At 42.3% G+C, this 27,872-nt stretch overlaps 1 protein-coding gene across 1 annotated transcript in view; it reads left to right on the forward strand.

Annotated features, from left to right (window-relative positions):
* Nucleotides 1–27,872, forward strand: part of tafa3a (TAFA chemokine like family member 3a) — a 113,935-nt gene that overhangs the window by 73,489 nt on the left and 12,574 nt on the right. The window lies entirely within an intron of this gene.

Consider the following 27,872-nt stretch of genomic DNA (forward strand, 5'->3'; position numbering starts at 1 on the left):
CGGAGAGGTGCTAACAGCATGGCAGTAATTGGGTCTTACACACTAAAAGCCTTCCTTTATCTTCCAATTAGAGAAGCCTCTTTTAAAGTTAGTCAATTGTAGTGCTGTTAATGGGCCATGCTTGGTTAGAGCTAAGCACCAGGAGGAGATTCAAGGCCGGCCTTTTTCAAAATGGCCACTATAGCTTCATTCCTTTGCACTATGCTCTTGAAAGGTAATACGTATTTTCAAAACTTATTAAGTCATTATTGATAGTGAGTCATTGAGCTTCCTACTATGTTTTATGAAAGGCTGTTAAAAAAGAAAGGTCTTTCTCTCTTTCTCTCTCTCTCTCTCTCTCTCTCTCTTGCTCTCTCTACCTATATATGGCTAAAAATAGATTAGCTTTTGGAGGGACACAAATTAGGGCAGCCCAGAATGACCCCGACGTGAACAAGGTTGTGTTCATTGTAATGTCTCGACTCTAATGCGGATCCGATCACTGATGTTATTGATAGACCGTGCAAATTATGACTTTACAGTCGAACAGCGATTGGAAAATATCGACCAATATCGAACCAATCGATCAGATCAGTGTTAATTCTAAACACCCTACAGATCAAAATTTCGAGTACAGTTCACCCAAGTTTGTTTGGCCTAGCTGATAAAGCCACTGCTCACCTCATCTCCAAGTGAGCAGACATTACAAGAGACCCAAAATTCTAAACGACTCACTTAGAGAGATGAGAAAAAAAGGAACCTCACAAAAGATACATTTTTACAGCTATTTTTACACTCATTTATCTTTGTTCATCTACTGTATGTCTATGACGTATTGTGATAGGTTCAAGTCCTACCACAAGCACACATCATAGTTTGTTCAGAATATCTACTTTGTTTGACATTTGTGTTTGGTGGTGTACTGTGGGATTTTTCTTTTGCAAAATATGTGCTTTGGTTGGGAAACACTGGCATAGTTTATGCTATTTTTTTGTCAGTTTATTCCAGATTATTACCCAGTCTTTTTGTTCTGCAATCCTTGTTGAATTGCAAGTCGCCTCAGGACACCATTAAAAGCCACTGCGACCTGTCCCTGCCCCTCTTTTTAACAGGCCTCGGACAAACCTGAGTTAAAAACAAGAAAAAAAAGGTAATTTCCAGTGAACTCCAGCAGTTCCACCTATTACATTTTATCCCACGCTCCATTCTCATAAAGTGGCTGCTCCGCCTTGGTCGTTGACTTTATGGTCCAAATGTGGACAAGTCGTCACTGCACTCCATTCCCGAGGAAGTGATGGAGCGCGGCGGCAAAAGATGGAGGCCAGCGTTTCACAGGCTGTGCTTTGATTTCACTTATTTCCCTCATCATGAACTATCAGCCCCGACAGATAAGAGTCGGATTAGTTCGGAAAGTACCTGATACAGAGTTGCTTCCCATACGTACCGTATTTTCCGCACTAAAAGGCTCACCTAAAAGCCTTCCATTTTCTTAAAAGCTCACTGCGCGCCTTAAAATCCGATGCACCTTGTGTATGGTCATAACGGTAATATTTCAACCCCAAAAAGGCTCCTTGCTAGAGACATGCTTACAACACAGAGTTCAAAATTAAGGCGATCGGTTACGCAGTCGAACACGGAAATACGTTTTCCTGACATCTGATCGTTCTGTTGGAATTTCCTTGAGCGTAGCTCCATCTAGTGGATGCATCCTAGATTGCGTCTTATAACGTTTGCATCCAATGGATGAAAAAAATGATAAAATAGGCCATTCATTGAAGGTGCGCCTCATAATCCAATGCACCTTTTAGTGTGGAAAATACGGTACTCTGATTACTGAGTACAAGCACTCATGCATGTCTGTTAGGGCTTGAAAACAGACGACAGAATTGTTTTAGGGGGCAGGAGATTGTGACGAATATATGATTCCTGAAAGTGCAAGTGTGAAGAGGAAAGTGTTGTTTACTGACGACTTCCCAAGAATTCTCCAAATGCTCTCAGATGTTGTGAAACAATCCTATAAATACACACAGCCTACGATGGGGAGCTGCAAAATAATCATAAAAAACCCCTAAAATGAGTCTAAATGATGATCTGCACCGGCAGCAGGATGGAAAAGTGCTTCGGCCTTCTGCTTCAAAGTTCTGAGGCTTGTGATTCAAATCTCATTTTAAGAACCCAGTTTATATCCTTTAAATGTTCTGTGCTTGAGTTGTTTTTCTGAAAACGTGCACATTCGGCACACCGAAGACTGAATTGCTCTTAGATGTGAATGTAAGTGGTTGTTTATATATGTGCTCTCCGATTAACAGACGACCAATCCAGGGTCTATCATGCCTCTCGCCCAAAGTCAGTGATAGGCTGTATGTCACCTATGACCTTAATGAGAACAAGCACTATAGAAAATGGAAGATCTGCACATAATCTAAGAGAGGGGATGCTACTCTGAAATCCCTTTATTACCTCCACTTGAGCAAATGGCACACATATATTAATCACACAAACAAAAAAAAAGCACCAATCCTTACAAAGTGGTCTCGTTTCCCACCCCCAAGGCATACAGTCGGTGGCATCTGTCAACTGTAGTCCATAATGGTGGTTCAAGAATGAAGGTGTATTTTAACAGAATTGGAACCCCCCTGAATATTTGTATGAATGGTATACAGTATTATGGGCTTCTCTGTGTGGAAGCAAAAACAAATAGTTCAACCAGTAAAATGTCTTTGGATGGACTTAAAAAGATTCTACAAGACAACAGAAAATTAAATTGCAAAGTAAAATCCCAAATACATGCTCTAGCCTATCCCCAATTCTGTGCAGTTGAGCAAAATATTATTTGGAATTATGCTTGTACCAAGATGAATAAATAAATAAATAAATAATAAGTCTCGCCCCAAAGAGATTTGTTGGAATCTCCGCAGTTGAGTAAAATGATATATGAGCTTGAGCATGATGGCATACAAAAGTATTTTAGATTTATGAATGAATCATGTGATGCATTTTCTGCAAAATGAAAATAGACGCCAGACCCCAAAGAACCTGGCAATTGTTGCAGCGTGGCTGATCAATGTAAATGTAAACAGTGGACTGCACTGCAAATATACCTGCATTAAAAGTTGGAAGACAGTAAAAATTCGGTGATGTATTGACACCACTCCATAATAGCCAGTGTAGTGACAGTGATACGTTGTTAAAATGTGGTGTCTCCTGTATTCAAGCGTGATTGGTGTGCATTGTAGACTGAAACCATGCCCTTCCATAATGGCTGAAGTTCTCACTCATTAGTGTTAATCTTAAGGCCGGGTATACACATAAAGACAATCGGGCTGTTTTTGTCCCGATATGGGACCTTCCCGACCAAGGACGTCAAACACCCAACTGTCTTATGTCTTAAAGGATTGTCCCTCACTCATGTTCCAGGAGTGTTTGGAGGCTAACCAAGCCATCATCCGGTGGTAGGTGAAGTGACACGGAAGGAAAAAAACAACTAAACTTTGCATCCCCTCGCAATGATTGCCAAATAACTATATAACTATATTATATCAGTTTTTTGCGGGGGAACACATATTTTTTTACTGCGCGTTGATGTACTTCCAGGTCATTTTTCCGGGTAAACCGAAGCAATAATGGAGCGGTCTTTTTTTCATGTATGTAATGTCTGTGTGAGGGACATTTGTTGACCTCAACAACCATTGAAAGAACTTCTCCATGACTCTTTCTCCAACCAACTGCCATTTCTCAAACGAGTGCAATATTGGGTGTTGAACATTTCACACTTTTATGCAAATTTGAAACCGAGTAGTGTGGATGCCGACTCTTTGCCGGTGCTAAAATTAACAATTTAGGTGTTGTATTAAGCCCAGTAGATTTGCAGTGTGCTCACGGTTTGGCACCCGATGATTCACATATTTATGGATTTAAAAAACAAAGAAAAACCATCCATCCATGCATTTTCTGAACCGCAATATCCTCACAAAGGTTTGGGGCGTGCTGGATCCTAACCCATTCAGGCAGTAGGCAGAGGACACCCTGAACCGGTTGCCAGCCAATCCCAGGGCACACAGAGACAAACAACCATCCACATTCACCCTCACACCTAGGGACAATTTTGAGTGTTCAATCAGTCTGCCACGCTTGTTTTTGGAATGTGGGAGGAAACCGCAGTACCCGGGAAAACCCCACGCAGGCACGGGGAGAACATGCAAACTCCACACAGGAAGGCTGCAGCTGGAATCAAACTTCGGTACCTCTGCACTGTGTGGTCGATGCGCGAACCACTTGAGCACAGGGCCGCCACAAGGAAAATCAATATTTATTCATTTTTTACCCATCGCCCGTTTTTCATGGAAAATTATTTCTGGTTTTTTTTTTGGAAGATTTTAATTTTTTTTTAGAAGATTTTTTTTTTAGGGGCGTGTGGGTGTTAATGTTTTTATTTTTCCAATGCATTTCAACCGGTGTCATTTATTCACGGATTTTCAGCCGGTTCTTATCTCCCATGAATACCAGGGTTCCACCGTAACATAATTTTGGTTGTTTAGCTACCAGAGATACGCTTCTGTGAGCCATAAGTAATGTACTATATATTTAATTACATCATTTAAAGAAAAATCAGAATAAAGTAAGTTCCTTCTTCTCAACGACGGTAACTAACAACCTAGTACACTTCCTTCCAGGCCTTTGCGTTCTACCGTGCTGTCTCTCTTTCAATTAGTCAAAGCTGCACGAGCTGAAAGATGAAGAATGCGGCAATGCACTTGGCATGCAGCAATGGCAGCCGTTTAGGAGCAGACATGACAGGTACTGTAAGCGCTACACGAGCGTGTCAAGATGAAAAGAGTGGCGGGCAGGGGAGCTGCCGCTCTGTGGTTTGAGGCCGACGCGTGCGTAGCTGGGCCCGGCGTGGTGGCCTATCGATCGTGCTTTGAAAATCCTTTCAAGAGCATGCTTGTTAGCGATGTCCTACTGGCTGGGAGCCAAAGCTCAGCTGCACTCACCAAACATGCACAAATCACTGGAATTACTTCAACTGCCAAGGCCAATGTAAAAAAAAAAAACCCAAAAACAAAGACTGTCTATCTTCACTTTGTTGCACTAATATTCTTTTCATTTGTATTTGAAATGTGTTCCTACATGTAAAACATAAAGGTGGACGACATAACAGATCTATGTTGCTATGAGAAGAAAAAGACGCTTTCTCCTTGAGGCCACTTTAATTCTGTCTGGAGGAAATCAAGACCTGGAAGGTGCTAAATTTCTTGAATTTCAATGAAAAGGAGACAGAAGTGAGGGTGTTTGGTCCAAGTGGCCCTTGTACATCCCATCCTGCGGATTTGGGCCCCCTGGCTCCTTATCTGAAACCACCAGTCTCGATCTTGGGTCTTAAACTGGACAGTGATTTTAAATTGGTGCCATTGTTAAATCCAGCTTCTTTCATCTTAGGCAGGTGGCTAAAGTAAAACCTCTCCTTTCTCAAGAGCACTTTGAAACAGTAATTCATGCCTTTGTCACATCCCGGCTGGATTACTGTAATCCACTTTACTTTGGAGCCAGTCAATCCTCCAGTAAGTGTCTCCAGTTGGTCCAGAATGCTGCTGCTCGCCTCTTAACTGCTTCTCATAAGAGGGAGCACAAAAATCATATTATTTGTTTTAAAATCTTCAAATGGCCTCGCCACACCTGATCTCTGAGCTCCTCTGCCCCTGCACACTGCGGACCAGACACTGTTTGAGGTACAGTATCGAAAACTCAGCGGAGGCTCAGAGGGGAATGAGCTTTTTGCGTTGCCAGTCGCTCTCTTTGAAATTATGTCCGACTGACCATTCGGCAAGCCCCTTTGCTGCCCATCTTTAAAACTTGTCCTAAGACTCATTTTTGTTATTTGGCTTTTGACTCAGCATGAGATTAGATTTTTAGTTTTCCTGTTTTTGTGCTTTCAACTGTCTTTGTCAGTTTATCGTTTTGTTGTTTGTGGTTGAGGCGGCCTGGTGATCGACTGGTTAGCGCGTCTCACAGTGCAGAGGTGCAGGGTTCGATACCGTGGGTTTTGTCCAGGTACTCTGGTTTCCTCCCCCATCCCAAAAACATTCATGGCAGGTTAATGGAACACTCTCAATTGTCCCTAGGTGTGAGTGTGAGCGTGGATGGTTGTTTGTCTCTGTATGCCCTGTGATTGGCTGTTAACCAGTTCACGGTGTCCCCCGCCTACTGCCTGAAGACAGCTGGGATAGGCTTTAGCACGCCCCGCGACCCTTGTGAGGATAAGCGGATAAGAAAATGGATGGATGGATGTTTGTGGTTGTGTGAATTATTTTTGCTCCATGTACAGCACTTTGTATACAGCGGTGGTTGGTTTAAAGTGCTCTATAAATACAGTTAAGTTGAGTTCAGCCATTTTGGAGTATTTCTTTCAAGAACCGCAGAATAATTCTGTCTGTCACAATTCAGCAGCAAAGTTTTAGTCTCTTCTTTCATCACAAAAAAAGTCTACAGGAGAACATGGAAAAATGGCCCAAACTGAAGATTTCTGACCAAAAAGTAGAGAAACTAACTTTTTGTGAAAAGGAACAGCGATTTTTGGCATTTGGACTCTGACACTTGTATTCTTTGCTTTTGTGACACCTCAAACTATAAAGAACAAAAACAAGACAGAAAAGGGGCTTTTTACTGGTAAATAATTTACGACCAGATATACAATTTAGAAACATGTCAAGAGTGACGCTGACACACTGTCTGGCTCAGGTTGAACATCAGTGGCTTTTTATTTACATGGTGTTCATCATTCACTCCAGGCATACTGGGTCTTTTTTTTTTTATCACACTTGTGACACACACTTTCTACTACTTCTACCGCAACAAACGTTCTGTACATACCAAACATATACCGGTACAGAATCTGGTTGAGGAAGAGGTGTTCACACTTTTCAGACTTCCAGCATATGAGCATTTTGCTTATGCATATCCGACGCGACTTTTACTTAAAAGCTGTGCTTATCTGGAATCCAAAGTGATGCAATGCCACCATCTGCATGGGTGTGTTCGTCATTACTGCGGTTTACAACTTCACCGAGAAGCTTGTCGAGACACTCTCCCACGCTTACACTTTGCAAAACATACTTGACAATGATGTATTTTGCTGGCAGCAAACGATGGAAAGGTTGATGAATGTAAACGTCACAGCAGAGATAGATATTTTTCCATGTTTATGGTCTTGAAAGGTGAGAAAATTGCTTGTTTCTGACCTCTCGACAGCTCTCTGGTTGTTATGATACCTGGTAACGCACCAATTTTTCCAAGCGCGTGCATCCTGGTGAAATGTATTTTATAGGTCTCAAACGTGCCTCTGCAAAATTGACCCTGTGGAAAAATAACACAAATTATCCCCCACTGATCAATACAAATTTTGCTGGATGCACAAAAAAGAAAATGAAAAGGAAATCAGCCATTTTGGTTTGAATTTCCGGTGAATTCCATACTTTTACAAATTGGGAATTTGCCCCCAAAAAAGCCCCAAACGCAAGACATTATCACAAACAGATGGAAGACAACCCGTATTTTTCCCACCGTCTAATTTTAGAAGAGTACGGTGTCAAAGTTCAATAAACATTTTGAAGATTGACAATGAAAAGCATGATGCGGCCCCTTCATTGCTGCTTTCATGATTTGTTGTTTTGTAGCGGCTAGGTTAGTTTTCTTTTTTCTCTCTTGACATCATCGTTGTCACTGAATGATTCAAAACTACTTTTCATCAGTGTTGGCCTTGTTAGACCGTCACGAGGATGGTAACAGTCGAAGAGAGATTCGAGTACCTCCAGTAAATCAGAGGCAAACTAACATGCCTGCGAGTGTACACATCCTTGCAATGTAGAAAATGAGATAGTGACAAATGCTTTGGCAGCGTCTCACGCTATTAGGAGGAGAAAATTGCACGTGAATAAAAAGAGTAACACACCGTGGTAGTTCTGTGAACATCTATTACTGCCTTTTAAGAGCCCAGGCAACACACTTGTCCTTGTGTTGTCGTGGCTGCTCACTTGTAAGGCCACGGGAATTAATCAGTCAGCGGCGGGTCTCCGACATTCGAGCAAGGCGGATGAATGGTTCATCCAAAGCGCGTATGCTCGCCAGGACATGAGAGCCGGCTCATCTGATTTTGAAATTAACCTCTCTAAAGATCATCCTTAGCAGCTGAAACAAGAAAAAAAAATCTGTTCTGCCAGCCAGCAATCTTTGAGGATAACCAATCTGATGAGTGACAATCCTTAACTTTAATTTTAGTCTCTCACAAGGTGAAGCGACTCGCTTTTGTTTCTCTCGGAGGGATGATAAAAAAACAAAAAAAAACAATAAATAAGAGATCTGCATTGATACTCTAAAACGTTTTTGCAACTGGCAATTTCTGGAGGTTGTTTTGTACTTGTGGATGAATCAAGCGGAGTTACATTTGGATAACAGTACACGAGGAAAATGGTATCACCTCACTGTATCATGCTTTTAATATTGGCTGGTTCAATCCATTGTTAATTTGGATATCATTTTGTTTTGTGTGCTTTTCTGGCTACTTGCATTCTCTCGTCCACTTCCAGCTGTCATGTACGCACCCTCATGAAAGGTACACAACCCGAAAATGTGAGCAACCAATGGTGTAGGTAGGCAGAATTCACAGGGATCAATCCAACATAATATTTGGACACGTCAACTTTTCAAATTGAATGACTACTTTGTATAAAATATAAAACCACTTTAATGCCCGTAAAGGGGTGAAAGGTGGTTTCCAAGTGCCCAACCTGTCATGATTCGGGTTGGGACCAACAGGTGGCACTGTAGGGCTCCCCCTGCAGCCACACACCTGTTGGTCCCAAACCAAATCATGACACAACCACAGCGGCCAACATTAGATCATCCGCAGGTCGAGATCTTCTTGCCGTTCCATATGCTGTAAACCCACTTGATGTCTTGCATGGACTTCAGGACGTCTTTCCGGCTCGTAGGCCGCACGCCTCTCTCTGTGCTCATTTTAAAGGGAATGAACTGAGACCCGCTTTGATTAGCTAGGAGTTGACTGTGCCCCTTTCCACAATGGCGCAAACGCCCTCCTCCACCTGCGCCGATCCAACAAAGTACCAAAAGAAAGAAAACCCCACGCCGGGCACAAAAATAGGGTCCTTAATATTTGTCATGGGCGATATCAAGTAAAATACAGAATGATATAATCCAAACCCATATCAGTAATAAAACATGTTAAGTGAAGGACAGCTAACAATAGGATTATGTTTTTTCTCATTTGATGATCCGGTAATTTTGAACATCTCCATAGACAACTTGTGTGAGAACAACATCACTTTCGAGTATGATTTACGTTAGATCCTGTATGTTTAGACTTAAATAGTTCTTATCATCACTGTAGTGTGGTAACATACTTGTATTTCATTCAAGTATTGATATTTCATCCTGAGTATCAATTCATTAATCGGGAATAGTGGTTTGTTTGATTGTCATCAAACATCTGTTCCGGTTTTTACATTACTTTGTATCAAGGGTGCCCAAGTCCGGTCTTTGAGAGGCCCTATCTAGCCTGTTTTTCCAACACACCTGGACCAGCATCGTTATCAGGCTTCTGCAAAGTTTGCTGATGAGTGATCATTTCAATGAGGTGTGTTGGAGGACAGAGACATCGAAAACAGGCTGGATAGCGACTCTCCCGGACCGAACTTGGGCACTCCTGCTATGATCATTTTGAAGTGCATGAAAGGATGAAAAGATGTCTTTTTTGCCCCTCTGCCAATATTCATCAAGCATAGGTAGGAGCACCCCGCCTCTTTCTTTGTCGACTCAACAGGTTGACAGGCTCGAAAATTAGTCTTTTCTGAATACTTGATTTCAATTAAAGCGTGATTTACCGCATTGTTTCTCAGCAGGCACTATTGGCGAAGGACTTGATTATGTCTTTCTTTGGAGTGTTTCTTGAATTGTTTCACCAGTCCGCATTATTTAATACCGACTGATATTCTCCCCCGCGTTTTGAACTCCCACTGTTGTGGTTCTTTTAGTATCACTGGGAGGCTTTTAGCTGAAGAATATACTTTTTTATGAGCTGCGATCAGCATAGCGCCTCTGAACCTAAGTGAATTATTGAAATGTGGAGCAAACTGTATGAATCATTGGAATTTCATAGGAGTCCTGGACCTCCTGGATTTATGTCTGCTGCGCTGGGTATTTTATGTTTTGATGTACTTCTGCGTGCAAAAGGCCAATTTTTTGGTGTGCTGTGTGTAACTGAATTGAGAATTCACGCTATATCTGGCTGTTGCAGTGCCAGAGCAATTACCGCATGCCTCAGAGAATGAACAAGTTTGCTTCCTTAGCCTGTTCATTTTCACACGGAGGTTTTGCACTTATTCTTTGTGATGTCATTGGCCGTTCTACTGTACATGCCAGTTACTAAGTACTGCCCTCACCACTCTCCTGTTTACCGACATGCAACCACTGACACTAAATTGACACTAACCAACACTTTTTTTTCCTGTTATAATTAGGCAACTGGTTTGAAAAGAAAACACAAAAGCAACCCAATCTATAGCTGTGCCCTATCTAAATATCGAAGAAATAAATATTTATATTTGCAGTTACCCCCGCATACTTGCACTCCAGCAACCACAAATTCATCCATTCGTGGATATGTTTTTCAATATTTTTTCTGGCCTCAAAATAAAAAAAAAAGTTTTATATATATACTGTATATATATATATATATATATATACAGTATATCCATAGATATTTTGTGGGAGCTCACGGAAAATGCTTATTGGGTTTTAGCACATGTTTTTGTCAATATTTTTTATGGTTTCTAAACGTTTTTGGTTTTTTTTTTTTTTTTTTGGTGGGGGCTCATGGAAAATGCTTATTAGGGTTTTATCACATTTTTGTCAATATTTTTTATGGTTTCAAAAAGGTTTTTTTTGTTTTGTTTTTTTTTTGTTTTAGTGGGGGCTCATGGAAAATGCTTATTAGGGGTTTATCACATTTTTTTCAAGGTTGTTGGGGCTTGATAAACATCTATAAATCTTTATATATTTATTCTCCAGTATAAACTGCTCAAAAAAAATAAAGGGAATGCTTGGAATTACATTGTGCTGTTTGAGTGTTCACTTTATTTTTTTTTTAAGCAGGAAACTTATATTGACCATCAGTTATATGTGAATTTTCTTTTTTTTACGTGCCGGCCTAGTCCCTATGTTTTGTGAATAGTGAGTCTACCGTATACAGATTCGATACAAGTTTTGTAAGTGTATATTCAAACAGCTCCTGATTTAGATTCCAAAGATGATAATGAGTTGCTTTGTGAATGTGTGCGTGTGTTTGTGTGTGTATGTGTCGCTCATTAAAACGCAGCGCAAAGAAGTGAGAGTCTTCTTGCCCTTTTGTTGTTTGGATGTGCATGACTCAGCATCCCTGTCGTGTCTTTATGCAGTGATAAAACAGAACAATGTAAGTGTGGTCTTCTCGTGTCATGTTACGTAACAGGCTTATTGATATTCAAGCTTCACTTTCGCATCGTCTTCAGCTTCTAATTTTATGTCGGGGATCTGAATGTAGTCTTGTCAAAAGAATACCAATTCCTGCGAGTTAACATGAAAGTGCTGGGTTTTGCCGTTTCTTCATCTTTTCGTCATTCCAACCCCCTTTCCCCCAACATGGATTCTCCTGCTGTATTGATGTTTTCTGATTTCCCTTGTGGTCATATTTACCGCGCAGGCTTGGTTGTCATCTGTCACTTGAATGTCATTACGGGTGGTTTTCACCGCTGCCTTTGACAGGGTGTCTGTTGTATTTAATGCTAAGTAGTAGCCCCTTTCCGTTTCCCACATTGAGGATTCAATCATATGATTAAAAAAAAAAAAGGATAGTGTGATGAAAATACTGCTCGTGGTGCCTCAAGTTTCTGATTTGATATATTGGCAGTAGGTGAGCAGTTAGAGTTTGTTTCATGGGTACATCAGAAATCTTTCTGGATGAATGTTACTTGCTGCTTATTTAAATATTTTTGCTGCTTCCTATGTGGAGTTTGCATGTTCTCCTCATTGCCTGCGTGGGTTTTCTCCAGGTACTCCAATTTCCTCCCACATTTCAGAAACATGCATGGCAGGTTAATGGAACACTCTAAATTGTCCCTTGGTGTAAGTGTGAGCGCAAACGGTTGTTCGTCTCTGTGTGCCCTGCGATTGGCTGGCAACCGGATTAGGGTGTCCCTCACGGATTGCCCGAAGACAGCTGAAATAGGCACGCCCCGCGACCCTTGTGAGGATAAGCAGATCAGAAAATGGATACATGAATGGTTAAGCCTCAAAGTTTGGTTCCCAAAATGAAACCAGGCTTATCCACCCTTCTATTTGATTTGTTTCTTTGATACACCAACAATGTTCATAGGCTAGTCTGACCTGCTGCAAGACATCAACCAAACCATCACAATTCTTGATGAAATTGAATTTATTTTTCGAGTTTTGGAAAATAAACTTCTACTATTAAGCCCTCCCAAAAAAAAAAAATAAGAAAAGAAAATTGAAATAAGACATTCCTGCCTTAGTTGAGTCCATGTGTTTCTTTCCACTTTCGTCTTGGGTCAATCTGATGCATTGCATGTTTGATGTCAGCATTTTTTGAAAAAAATATTTCTTTTGTCAATATTTGTAATGCATACCTGCTATTAGTAAGTTTAATTCGCCAAATGTGCCTCCCTTTTAGCCCGTTGTGTTCCTGTAAATCTGTGAGGCAGGTCAACTTGACCCACTGCATTTTTAGCCTTAATTTTTTTGAATGTAATTATTTTGTGAATATTGAAAAATGTGCGTATGCTACTTTAAAATAGAGTGGTTAAATAAGACATTTCTCCCACTTTCTTGGGTGCTCGTGTCACTGTCAAACTTTAAGACGGGTTAATTTGACCCGCCACATCACAGGAGATTTTTAATGGTGGTCCGGTGTTGAGATGCTTGATGGGATCGTCTCCCCTGTGCGTCGTAGTCTTCTAAATGAGGTGTCTGTTGGCATCAGTGACGGGCCACCGTTGTTTTGATTGCCATTCCGCCGCTGTACCTTTTTCCTCCAGTGGCCAGGTGAAGCTGATGGATTCAGTCGTGCGGCTGACAGCTGAGACACGGTTGTTAGCGACGCCTCCCCACCTGCATGTTAAATCGATTGTTTGATTGCAACCCCGGTGATTAGCGCAGCCGTACAGACAAAGGGAGCTGGGCAAGGAGGTACAATATAATGATATCAATGATATACTGCCCCCTCAGTACCAAGCCCCAGTTGAGCTGGACTCTTATTTATTGTCGGTCAGGACAAATTGCATCCTCATTAGAATGCATGCGCAGTCTGTGAAAGACACTGACAAACCTTCTGCCTAAACCGTGGCGGTATGCTGTAATCTAGTTTGGATAAACGTGCAAATGCATCAAGATACTTTATTGTTTTGTGAAGACACTCCTCTTGTTTTCTTATCCCTGCTGAATTCGAAGATGTGTCTTGTCTTATTTCATGAGAGCCCCCCCCCCCAAAAAAAGAAAAAGGTGTATCATAGAAATAAATTCCCTCGTAAAAGCATTCTTCACCCAGCAGATTATAAAAACAAACAGTTTTTTTCCCCCTCTTGTCTTCCTTTTGTATCCCGTTAGTTTGGTGGAAAACGAGGGCAGTCAAAGAAAGTGTGACAGGCACAGTACAAATAAGCGGAAAAAAAATGAAAGTAATGTTTTTCTTCACGTGTCCTCTTCAGTTTCAGAGAATTCCATTTTTTTTTGGCGTTGAATATGAATTGATATCAGTCCAACACTGCTGTTTCATCAAATGTAGGCAAATACTTGTTTACATCCAAGGTTCAAACTGAAGGGAAGAAATGATGTTTTATTTCTGTATAATTTTGCCAGAGCGCACATTCAACAGACATGACAATGTATGAAGAAAAGTCGTTATGTTCTTGTTCTGTTTTACAGCAAAAACTTCTAGCATCATTTCAATTTTCAGCAAAATTCCAACTCGAATCAGCAACTTGAAAATGCACCACATACGGTGGAGTCGTGGCTCGCATGACTGCCTCACAGCTCGGAGTTTGGAACTCCCATTTACCTCTGAAAATGAATTAAAAAAACGAGTTTATAATGAGGCCCAAAATGAATGACTCTGGTTGCATACCTATAGTTGCGCTTATGAATCAGCGTTGGTCTATATACGATGTTTGCAGCAGGAGAGTGCTATTGATTGTCGGAACGAGGCACCGGGATTCGCGCCAATCCTCATTAGCGCTCGCTGTCCTTTTAGCTTTCTTTATGTCTCATCTCTTTCCCGCTGATGTGATTCTAACTCATGGCAGGCCAAAGTGCTTTAATAGAAATGGATTGATCACACCCACACACCCACACACCCACACACGGGACTGGACCTTTCACCCATCTCCACCTCAGCGCTATATGTTCACACTTGATAGCAAAATAGAGAGCTACTTTGTTCTTCATCAGGCTGACGGGGTCACCATGGTGTTATGCTAAGCTGTTTTACAGCCACGGAATCTCAAGGCTGCGGACACACAGATGCACGCGCTCACATACACACACTTCGTCCGTGCTCTGTCAAAGTGTCCTTGAACAATACAATGCAATACAATACATGCTGATTTATATACATACTGACCCGTCGCTTTCTCCATTGAGCTTTCATATGTGTGTATGTTCTCGGGCATGCATGATTCCTGGAAGGTTATGTGACAAAAAGGAAAATAACACACCCGTGTGTGTGTGTGAAATAAGTGAGCCATGTCAATAACCGATGCCTTTTGTAGTTTAGCATTGTCATTAGGGTCTTGCAACACAAAATATCGACTGAACATCCAACCATTGAGATCTGACCTATCCACTTAATTACCATACATTGAATGATCAACCTACAGTAACAATACAATGGTCAGTCATTTCACTGATTAACCTACCCATCCATCCATCAATCCATCCAGTCATCCATCCATCCGGCAATCCATCCATTCACTGGCTGGCCGACCTAGACTGAAAAATACCGCTCAGTTGAATTTACTCAAATTTATGTCGTCAAGTGCATGATGTGATCTGATCTGCTTCTCCTCACAAGGATGGGAGGCATGCTGAAGGTCAACTACATGCAAAAAATAAAAAATATCTGGATCCAGATGATTTTATTTTGGGCAACCACTTGACAAAGTAGAATTGAGCGAATTCACCAAAAACGTTTCTCAGTGTACTTACCCATCCAACTACACAAGAATCAGTTCATTGGCCAACTGACCGAGCTATACCTACCTATTCGGTGTGCAACAATACAGTACACTAAATTCACAGTTTTAGTTTGATTCAATACTTTTAGTGTCATGGATTGATAGTTTTTTTTCAATACGTTTTTTTATTGCAAACTTGCAATTACCTCCTTACCTCGCAGAGCAATGTTGGTATCAGGGTTCCCATTCTCTTCTTGAAATTATTTTGTAGGACTTCCCAGGACTTTTCCAGGACTTTTTCCATCGGTTACAGTACAAGTCAAATAATCACAAGATACACTCAGAAATTCTACACCCAAGCTTTGGAGAAGTGCTATTTTCTAAAGTTGCACTTTATATTTTGTACATTTAAGGAGATTGAGTCAATGTTACCAAATACTGTCGCAAAAAATACGATCGACTATCTCACAGCTGCAAATCGATTTTCATCGTTCACCCCAAAAAGGGCCGTCCAAAACAATAACTAATTTGCCAATGACAAACAGTAATTTAATATCTCTTTGGATGTTGACGTCTAAATTATTTTCATTGCTCAGTAAATCAAGACGATGGAATACAGCTGATTGACAAATGAGTTGATGATAAGGATTGTAGATTCCCGTTGTCCTGGCAACCAATCAAAGGTAGCACTAGCAACAGCTACAAGCAGACACATAGCCAAATAAAGTAAAAAAAATAAAATAAAAATCAAGATGCACAGCGTAGTGACAGGTGAAAGCAACAAGGGTCATCAGATTGACTCACGTTATTCAAACTTATTTTTTCTGTCCAAGGACGAGGAGCTCCTCCTCCTCTGCACAAGAAGCAACCCGGTGTATTCATCCCCACGAACAAATTTTTCTTTCTTTTCTTTCCTTTCATCAGCGAAACGGGAGTCCCTCAGTGATCGGGTCCGTTGGACGGTTAGTGACGATTCTGGTGACGGATGAAAACCCACTTTCGTCGGGTGCTTAGTCCGCTAGCTTTTAACAGTTTCCTGTCATTCGCCAGCAAAATGGGTGTTTGTCATTGAGGGGCTGACGGATCTTCCGGCACTATTGACGGTATTCCCACACTTGCTAATTTCACAACAAGCTTGCAGCCCAGTCGAATTGCGGAAATGGGCAGTTGCAGCGCAATTGTTTCAAAAGAAAAAAAAAAGCAGATTCAATACAGTGTGCACCATGAAGACCGCACTGAACAATTCGATACAAATACGCATATTGTTGCGCCCCTACCACCTCCATAACCGTCCATCCATTCATGACTGCTCAAACGACATATATACCCAACCGTTAGCCATTCATCCATTGATCCTTCCGTCCATCCATCCATTTGTCCATCTATCCATCCATCTGTCTTCATCATGGTTGATTTTAAGATGGTGTGTAAAGTCACGCTCTGACTGTATTCTCATTCATTTGAGCAAAAAGAAGTTCACCATTGTAAAAGTCAAACCAAATGCAAATGTCTTTCATTTTAGAACATAACATTAATCTTATTTCCCTTTCTCCTACCCTTTTTTCTTCCCCCAGAATTGCCTTCAGTGATTTGAATTTTATGTGTGAATATTTAAATAAATGGCACTTCCCACTAGCTATTTTACTTCACAAAATCTTTGCAGTGCTGCATTTTACATTCTCTTGCTTTATCTTCATTCTGCTTAGTCCTCAAGTCTCTTGTCTGTTGAAGGTTTACCGTCGTTTTTGCTCTCTTCTCAGCTCAGCAGCGCAACTTCTCATTCGGATGTTTGCAGCTGAGTCCGTCCCTCTGTGTCCAGCTCTTTGAACTCCCTTCCTGTTCACGGGTTCAGGTCCATAACCTCGGACAGCAGACTCATTTTTAATTACCAACACAGTCTCACGTCCACCTCCTACCATGGGCGATCATCCCTAACATCCACTGGTGGTATGCCATGTGTCGCGTGCGTCGGCACACCGGTGTTGCGGGACCAATCACAAGTGAAGATTGACCTTTAATTGTAAAGACTGTAGCATCAATGTTTCAAAACACGTGACATTAAGCGATGCTAATCACAGTTAGCCAACTTATAGTAGCTGACGTTAATGTTTATAGGCCTATTCACGCTCAACCGCAGTAAACACCACTATTTCAAATAATGTGCAATTTATTCGTATTTAACTTGACTCAAAGTCTGTGAAAACGTTCTTTGTAATTAGCCGATGTTAATAGGTAGCAGTTTGCTAACACTTAAGCGTGATGGACCGCAATATCAAGTGTCACAAGGTGATCACACAACTCCTCTCCAAGGCTTGCAGTTCCTCCAGACAAATATTGACCTCATACTCAACATTTGCAAAATGAGCTTTTTTTCTTTTTCCATTCAGCAGTTACAGCCTGGAGCCAGTGAGGCTGCCATTGCATTCCGGATGGCGGCCTATTTGCGCTCATTGCCAGAGCGGAAAGGTGATGGTGGCTGTAAGACTGCTGCAGGCGATGTTGAACTATGATGGACAATCTGTCTGTACTGCATTTTTGTTCACTCGTGCTGTTTGTATTAGAGTGTAGTCGTTTATACCTGTAGTTCATCAGTTACTTGTTAGCATAGCCGTGCAGTTGTGGAGCTCGATCCATCCTGGTAAGATTCCTTTGAGAATAAAAATGTTTTTTTTTTTTTTTTGTATGTTTGATCATTGAGAGAGACTGCCATGTCAGAAAATAATGGAGTGATTGTAGAACACAACAATTAAGCGTAGATGATGCCACACAGATTACAATTAAACCACTGGAGACAATACACTTTGTAGAATCGCTATTTTAAAGGTGATGTGCATGAAACCACACAGGAATGCAGAACATCTGGTACACCGTCATGTATTTCAAACTGAATTGGCTTCATTTAGGTCGTGTCCATCTCGTAGGACCTTGATCAGTTTTTCATCCTGATGACGATCCTGTGAGACATTCAGCCACATAAATAAAGCCCATTCTGTTTGCAATACAAGACAGTGCAGGATCTTCCCATCCATTTATTTATTGTTTTTTGACATGCAAGCACCGTCATGTCAAAATAACATCAATAAAATATTTTTTTGACATATAACGAATTAATGTCAAATTAATATAATTTTGATTTATAATTTTGACCAGATTATGATGACCATTTGATCAGTGTTTGATGTCATATTGTTGACATCCAAAGCCTACTGGGTTAGGCTAACGATATGTGACTTTCTCCCTTCACCCGTTTATATAGATCTACTCTTCCTTTGGATTGTTGTTATCTCAAGACTTTCTCCATTCTGACAGCATTTGTTTTCCTCTCCCGAGTGGGGGAACGCTGATCTCTGCTCCATGCACCTGTCGTGATTGCCTATTGTCCGTGTGCCTTCGTTGCCCCAAACCACATCTGAATATCCCGTCCACACCACTGCGACTTCTGGCAAATTAACTTTGACCGAGGGCGTGCTGGTGGCTCAAAGATAATCACACCAAGGGCAAATAGTCTGACCTCATCTCATTTTTATTTATTTACTTACTTATTTGTGCATCAGCAAGTTGGCCGACAGGCTAAACAGCTGCTTAGTTGTAACTGCTGCTGCTGTCTTTTGTGTGAATGTGAATGTCAATCTTGGTTTCAAATCAGAATCCCAATTAAAAATCTTTACAGGTGTAATTAAGTGTCCTCTGAAAAGAAGCTCAAAGGTTTTTGAATACCGCCGGTCGCGTCTAGCGCAACAGATGCCAGGACGAAAGGCCGTGTTTGATGCCCCTGAAAATAATTTGATCAACGGGGTAGGTCGTGGGGGCTTACAGATGAGTTTTTTTGGAAGTTAGTGCTCCCTCTATCACAAATGGATGCCCATTCTGCAAGTGCATTCATCTATTATTGAACGCTGACATATATGACTCCAACACATTTTCAGCAATTTATCTGTGGCCACTATTGGCCCCTCCCTCTGCATGTCTAAAATCGTGATTCCTAACCTTTTTTTTTTTTGTCTTGTGTACCCTTGAACCTTACTTTTATACTAGTACCCCCTCACACTCATACTTATTAATCATTCTCCCATAATAGAATGTGGAGTTAAATGATTTAGTCTCCTTAATTTGAACATTTAATTCTCAGGCATTGCCTTCTTTTTGGCTCTTAGGAAACGTAAAAATAAACAATGTTGCCTGGAAAAAAAAAAACAGTACAAAATAAAAATAACCCGCATAACTCTCAAAACATTGACCAGAAAAAAGAGCTCTTTTGAATAAGTCTCCCTTAAACAGGCATTTAAAAATTTAAATATCCCGAACAAAACATTCAGCAAAATATTCGAATGCACTCTACAGTATCAGTTTTACGCTCTTTTCTTTCTTCAGTCATGTCAGCTTTAATGGGACTGTTGTCATTTTGGAGCAACTGCTGTGCCACAGGTTATTGTCTCCACGGGGAAATAAGTTTTAGTGCACATATACCATTTTATTGACGGGTTTATGAAATAACTGAGAATATTTACTTATCATCATGGAAATAATTTATCCAACGTTTCCACATACTGCATGCAATGTGCTTGCATACCCTTAGGGGTACACGTACCCAACCAGTGTTTGCCTGGTCTAAAAAATACATTTGGTTGTGCCGCTCCACAAAATAATGCTGTGATACGTTGAATATAAAATAGCTGTTGTGATCTTTGATTCCACAGTCAAAATAAGGTTAGTTTAACTGACAACATAATATTCTTTCACATAAGCGGGCTAAAGAGATGATCATGTTAATGACCTGAAGGCAACTGGGACCTCCTCACCAAGAAAAGTGTTGATAACGCATTTCGCTCTAATGAATTCTGATCTGCCTTCAGTTAACCACAAGCTTGGTGGGTGCTGTGGTCAGATGAAAGCAAAGTTTAGCTCTTTGGCATCAACTCAATCTGCTGTGTTTGGAGGATGGAAAAAAAAACTAATCTGAAAATGGTCCAAAGAACACAATTTCCATTGATTAATTCGTGTAATTATTACTGTTGTATGCAGCGGTATAAAGCTGCACTGTATCACACAAAGAGCCTCCCTATGTAGTTTACGGTCAACAAACCATTAGAAACACTTTTCATTATGATAGAGTGAAGTTGGACACTACTGCAAACTTTAGAGGCGAGACATATTCTGGAAAATTGACTTTTTAATTGCTTGTATATAAATAGTTAGGTCTCTGGAGTTCCTGGTCACCCTTCAAGTGTGAAATTAAACAACCAAGTAACTCTTTTGTGAGCCGCCTTTTTCTGAAAATGTGTCTATGAGAAAGTCATTCTGCATTTTGCAGCCTGTGACAGACAGGCTAATTTACATAATGCCCACCCCGCCACTTCAAGTTGCTCCTCCCATGACTTGGGCACTAGGCTGGGTCAAGATCTGCCATTTTCAAGTGTTGGCCAAAGTCTGTTGCAACGGTTGTCGATAAGGATATGGGGATTATTTGTGTTTGACGACATGTATGCTGCATTCACCGCAGAGCCAGTACACTTATTGAGGTGTAATTGATGTCGGGTTGGTAACGAAGTTTTGCCTCCACGTAGGATGAATTCTGCTTTTATTTTGTCCTTCTCAGCTCTAGGCGGGCTAACATTGATGTCACGGCCTTGTTAGTCTTAAGCCTCTTTGGCACACATAAGTGACTTGAGCTTGGCCAATATATTGCTGTGACCTTTGTACTTGAATGGCCTCGTGTCTTCCTGTCAGTTTGCACCCGTTGGCACACATGCCAGTTGAAACAAGTTAACTCAAACATCCCCAAAAAATCCAATGGATAAATAGGTTAAGCCACGCTCCTGTGTGGGCATGACTAAGACAATATAAGGATCTTCTTCACCTGTGCGGCTGGAAGACTCCACGGGCCCGTGTTTCTTGGCATCATTAAAAGGGAAATCAACTCAAAAATTTTCTTTACAATGATATGTTCTCCAGTATATGCGCTACGAGTCGAAACACAGCATCCCGATTAATTTTGGTTTTTTGGAAAATCAATTTGGCGGAAAAATCCACCCGATTTTATTCATCTCTGGGGCTAGCTGTTTGGTTTATTAATAACACAAGTCATGATGGCGTTTGACGAATGCTTTAATAGCATGAATCGCAACTCACGGTAACGATGGCAAGCCGCACCTTGCCTCTTGGGTTATACCATTTTAACTAGACCGGGGGGGGGGGGGATAGTCCCCAAACATCTCCCCTTTTATAATTCAACACAATTAATAATAAACAATATTAGCTTTTCTATAAATCGAGTCTTTGGGGTGGTTTCACTATCCGACCCCTGCTGGTCTTGTACCGTCCCTTTGTGTCCATCTGTGTCTTTTCCTCATCTTGTCCGTTTGTCCCATCCTTGCTCTCGTTCTCTTCCTTCATACCGTCACCGCCCCGACTCTCCTGTGGTTTGGGAGGTGTCCGGTTTAGTTCTGTTGGTCTTGTAGCCTCGTTTTGCTCCGTTCGTCTCTCAGCCATATTTTGTTCTGCTGGTCTCAGAGCCACCCTGTTACGTCTGTACAGAGTACCTTCCACATCCACTACATAGGATCGAGGGCCCGCCTGCTGGAGACACACACCTCTTCTCCATCTCCCGGTCCGATCTCCAGGCAAAGGCTGCATCCTTATTGGTTGGCCAATTTTTAGTTCTGGCAGATCTCTAGCCGATTTGTCATACCACATCTTGGCTGTTTGATGCTTGGACTTCAACTTCTCCGTAACACCCGTCACTATGCATGGCTCCAATAGACTCTCCGCAACAGGAAGTGGCGTTTTAAGACGACGGGCCATCAGCCTTTGGGCCGGACTGTAGTCCATGTTGTCCGAAGGGGTATTCCTCCACTGCAATACCGCCAACCAGGGATCCGAGCCAGCACCAGCAGCTTTTTTACACAGATTCTTGGCCACTTTCACAGCTGATTCAGCCTTGCCATTTGATTTGGGGTGTCTCGGTGAGGACATAACATGTTCAAACCCCCATTCTTTTGCAAATCTTCTGAATGTGTCATTCTCAAACTGTGGCCCACAGTCAATGATCACCCGGTCAGGCTGGCCATAGCGAGCAAATTGTGACTTACACTTCAGAACTGTGGTTTCCGCTGAGAGGTCAGGAAGCTGTTCAATCTCCCAAAAATCGGAGTAATGATCCACTATCATCAGAAAGTCTCGCCCCGCTTGTCTGTATAAGTCCATGCTTAAAATTTGCCACGGCCGAACAGGAAGTGCATGCGACATCATTGTCTCTTGTTGTTGTTTGTGTGCATACTCATTGCACACAGAGCACTGGCCAACAAAGTCTTTAATTTCCCCCCGCATATTGGGCCAGTACAGCGTGTCTCTTGCCTGTCTGTAGCACGCCTCTCCTCCTATGTGACTGTTGTGTATGCGGTTCAGCATTTCCGTCCGTAGCGATTTTGGGATTATGACTCTGACTTTTGTAAAGTATTCCATCCTGTGCACTGATTTCATCTCTGACCGACCAATACTCTCTGATGGCTAAGGGTGTTTGCTCCTTGTGTTCAGGCCACCCCTCCATGACCAAATCCTTCAACATTTGAAGACAAGTGTCACTCGCTGTGTGGTCTCTGATTTGTGTCAAACGCTGATTAGTGACGTTCAGGTAGTCGGCTTGATTAATGTCTTCAGCTTTGTCTTGCGCCCTCTGTAGCATGCACACAGACTGCCGATAATAGGCCTCATTGCCTGTGTTGACTGGAACTGTGGCTCTACTAAGTGCATCGCTGATATGCATGTCGGTGCCCGGTTTGTATGTTACCTTGAGGTTGTAGTTTTGCAATGCAAGAAGCATGCTCTGGAGACGCTTCAGAGCACACAGGAGAGGCTTGTTGAAGATAGCGATGAGCGGCTTGTGATCTGTCTCTGCTGATATTTCTTCTCTGCCGTAGAGGTAATGGTGGAATCGTTGACATGCAAACACGATGCTCAAACACTCCTTTTCAATTTGAGCGTAGTTTTGTTCGGTCTGTGTTAATGCACGAGATGCATAGCTAACTGGTTGGCCATTCTGGAGAAGGCAACACCCAAGACCCTTCTGGCTGGCATCACTTTGTACGGTGACAGGCTTTGTCACATTATAGTATTTCAACAGTGGTGCTGACGTCACAAGCCTTTTGATTTCCTGAACAGCTGCATCATGCTTAGGCAGCCAGTGAAACATGACATCTTTGTCTAGAAGCCTACGTAGGGGTTCACATATTTCTGACAGGCGTGGAAGAAACTTCGCAAGGTATGTAACAAACCCAATGAATCTTTGCACCGACTTCACATCCGTGGGGTGGGGCATCTCCTGAACTGCCCTGATCTTCTCTGGGTCTGGGTGGAGACCGTCGGATGACAAAACATGCCCATGAAACTTGACCTCCCTGACCTTAAACTGTAGTTTCTTTAGGCTGAGTCTCAGTTTGATCTCCCTGCATCTTTCCATCAGCGCGATTAGTTTTCCGTCGTGGTCCTTGATCGCTTCCGCATCTGTGTCCCCGCATCCGACAATCAATATGTCATCAGCTATTGGTTCGATTCCAGTAAGCCCTGACAATAGCTCATCTTGTTTGCGTTGATAGACCTCCGGAGCGACCGACACGCCAAACGGAAGTTTTAGCCATCGGTATCTTCCCCACGGAGTCCAGAACGTCGTCATGAAGCTGCTCTCTCTGTCCAGTTTACACTGAAGAAAAGCATCCCGTGCATCCACGAGCGTAAAGACACGAGCTTTCGGGAGTTTGTACAGCACGTCGTCAAGTGTGGGCATTTGGTAGTGCGAGCGTTTTAATGCTTTGTTGAGGTACTTGGGGTCTATGCAGATACTCATTTTCTCTGGCTGCTTAACGATAATCATATTGCTGATCCACTCTGTTGGCTCAGACACAGGGGTAATATGACCATCACGTTCATGTTTATCCAGTCGGGCTTTTACCGCTGTTCTGAGGGCCACTGGGACTTTTCGTGGTGAAGTTTGTACCGGGGTCACAGAACTGTCAAGCTCAAAGCGTACCTCTCCCGGGAGCGCCTGGACTGGGTCCGTGAACACATCTGAGAAAGATTCAACCAGTTGTTGCTTGTTAAGTGGCCCAGTGCTGCTCTGCCCTATCAGATTCAGTTCTTCTGGGATGGTGAAATGCATTAGCCCCAACTCCACACTTGTTGAGCCTGACAGGAGGCGGCGCTGTTTGCACCTCACAACCTCAAAGTCTAAGATATGTCTTTTGCCGTGTACAACACATTCAGTTCTAAAAACCCCAATTGAGTTGAGCGTTTCTCCAGAATACAAAACTAGCTTGGTCTTGCTTGACAGTAGAGGAACGTTGGGCGCAAGCTTCCTCTTGTCTCTGATGCTCATTACATTGCACGTGGCCCCCGAATCCAACTGACACCTCTGGGGTGCTCCGTTTAATGAGAGGGTAGCGAACCATTTTCTTCCATGACCATGTACAGCACCAATGCTCTCCGCAGCATAGATATCATCCTGTTCTTCGTCAAACTGTGCGTGATATTAACTCTCTGGTTGGATTGAACTTTTCTCATGCACACTTTTGCGAAGTGATTCAAAGTCCCACATTTGCGACATGTTTTTCCAAAGGCTGGGCACGCATCCGCTCCCCGTTTGTGTGAGCCACCACAATATTTGCACTCGACAATGTCCCTTCTTCTCTCTCCATCTTTGGGTTTATACATGCCTCGCGTGCCCCGTTGCTGTTGCTTGTCTGATACGTGAATACTCTCTGAAATGCACTCTGGCGTCATGAGTTTCGATTTCATACCCGTCATTTCAGCCTCTCTGCACATATCAATGGCCGATCTTAGTGTCAGGTCTTTCTCCCTAAGTAGGCGTCTTCTCACATTTTCGTCAGTGATTCCAAGGACCAGCCTCCGTATTCACATGAAGCGGCTCTCTCGCGCAGTCTCGTAACAAACGAATCAATTGGCTCACCGTCATCTTGCTTGCAGTTTCCAAACACGTATCTCTCGAATATTACATTCCGTTTTGGTTTGAAATAATTCTCCAACGCGTCCAATATCTCTTTCACGTCCTCCTGTTGTGCCGCAGACAGGTCCAGGTTGTGTTTGTACACATGGCGGCAATCGCCCCCCATAAGTCTTCTCAGAGCAGCGGCCTGCACTCTAATGTCTTTATCTCCCAAACCGGATGCCAAAGAATAATCTCCAAATCCAGCACGAAAGTTATCCCAGTTGTTTGCAACATCTCCCGTCAGCTTCATCTCCTCCGGGGCTGGGATGCTAACGTTAGCCGCCATGTCGTCAGCCTCGTTGCTATCACGGTCGCGATACTGGACTCCCAACTGCGCGTTCCGCACACAATGAACTCACAGCTGCGACGGCACTAATCGAAAACAGCAGTGGGTAGGATCACTTCTGACACCATGTTTGGTTTATTAATAACACAAGTCATGATGGCGTTTGACGAATGCTTTAATAGCATGAATCGCAACTCACGGTAACGATGGCAAGCCGCACCTTGCCTCTTGGGTTATACCATTTTAACTAGACCGGGGGGGGGGGGATAGTCCCCAAACAGTAGCCATTTTGCCTTGTACAACCACTTGTTCACTGAAAAGGACATCTCGGTGCCTAAAGCAGGGGTGCCCAAGTTATGTGGGTGAGAATCACTATCCAGCCTGTTTTACATTTTCCTTCCTCCAACTGTTTCAAATGATCAAGGTCGCTACAAGGCTTCTACAAAGCTTGCCGAGGAGATGATCATTTGAATCAAGTGTCTTGGAGGAGGGAAACATCTAAAGCAGGTAGGACAGGGGCCCTAGAGGACCGGAGTTGTCCCCTGGCCTAAGAGGTTAGGTAACGACGATCCAGGATCATTTGTTTTCTGAATTTGGTCATGTGACGTTTGCAAGTTGAGCCCACTGTGATGTCACTTTCAATCGACAGCATGTGTCCATACAAGGCAAAAATGGCTGCCCCCTGAGATGGATAAAAATGGGTGGATTTTTCTGCTTAATTCATGTACCACAAACTCAATATTAACCAGAAATGTGTTTATACTACTGGCGGCAGATAGAAAATTTTAAACTAGACTTCCCCTTTAATTAGTCAAACGAGGAAAACACAGTCTTCTGGTAGTTAAAGTTAGACCAAGCATTTTAGACAAAAGAAACAGCTGAAGCCGACTTGGAAATTTTCAGCGTGATACCCCTTTCAGGAACACATATTTAAACTTATGATACTGTATAACAATACTCACATGCATGCTTTATCCTCTGCAAAGAATGACAAATATCCCTGCGGTTTACTGAGGCGCTGCGACTGTCCACATGTATGTTAATAGCGTGTTCACGGAACAAATTTAACTTGAACCTCAAGCCACCACTGTGGGTGAAAATCCCGAATAGTGGACCATAAATGTGTGGGTGATCACTGAACAGTGCAATAATGGAGGATGCCCAGTGGTTGTGGTCACATTGGACATGCTTTCTTTGCAAACACGCCACTTGCAATGGATCTAATTAGACTGCGCAGGCGTATCTAATGTCTTTTCACAAAGGTGGGGGGAATTATACCCACTCGTCCTCTAGAAGGGGTGCAGGGTCAGTGGAGTAGCTAGCGCTCAAGGATATCATGCCAAGCGGGGCCGGACTGGGTTCCTCCGCATGGGGGTTGACCTGGATTTCAACGAGTTGTGATGTTTGGATGTTTGAGGCAAGCTTGTACTCAGAAATTACTCCAAGGCCCTCACAAGACTCTTAATACCAAAAGGGGAGCGAGGGGGTTCACGAAGGTTCTGCAGCTCAACCTTCCTTTCCTCCACAACGCCAGATTAAAGTAGAAGCATCTGCTTGTTGACAGACAAATGGCTCCTCAATGGTGCAATTGCATTCAACGTTTCCTCGGCGTGTGTTTGTGGTACACCGTGTGAACTCCTCAGGTGTGCATGCATAATACATGAGGGCTCACTGAGCAAGCTTCTGTGTATTCAACAATGAAAGCATTGCACAGTTATGTGGGAGATGAACTCTTCAGTCAGGCTTTTTTATTGCTGCTGCTTGGTCAGCGTCTCAGTGTGATATGATAACAGAGTTGCTCAGGCAGTAGAATACATACACTACATTGCAACAAAGCCAACACAAATCCCGGATACAAAGGTCGTGATTGACAGTTTGTAAAAATCAAACAGCCGTAATTGTTGTTTCTGCAAAAGATACCGCCAATAGTCATTTGGATACAAAAGAGTTGTTTGAACTCACCAAAATAACGTGAAAGTAGGAAAGATTTGTATAAAAGTTATTCTTGGCCACATACGCCTAGCAACAACTAAAACAACAACAACTGCTGCTATTAGTACTACTGCTGCAATTACTTCGATTACTTCTACTACGAGTTCAACGACTACAATTTGATGACACTTATGACTACTGTTGCATCACTACATTTCTACTATTACAATAATTGCTATTACTACTACCACAGTACTTCCAATACTATTACCATTACTACTACACTGTAAAAAAACACAACTTGTATTTTTTGGTCTAAAACAACAATTTATGTGGGAAACATTTGAAAATATAAATTACTGACATTTATGGCAACAATATTAGCGTAACAAAGCAAGCAAGTTATGTCTTGAAGTTGGGGTCCAATAAAATGGGCAACCGT

This window comes from Hippocampus guttulatus, chromosome 8 (genome assembly GCF_054856545.1).
Source record: "Hippocampus guttulatus isolate MCC_2025c chromosome 8, RoL_Hgut_1.0, whole genome shotgun sequence".
Lineage (NCBI taxonomy): Eukaryota > Metazoa > Chordata > Actinopteri > Syngnathiformes > Syngnathidae > Hippocampus > Hippocampus guttulatus.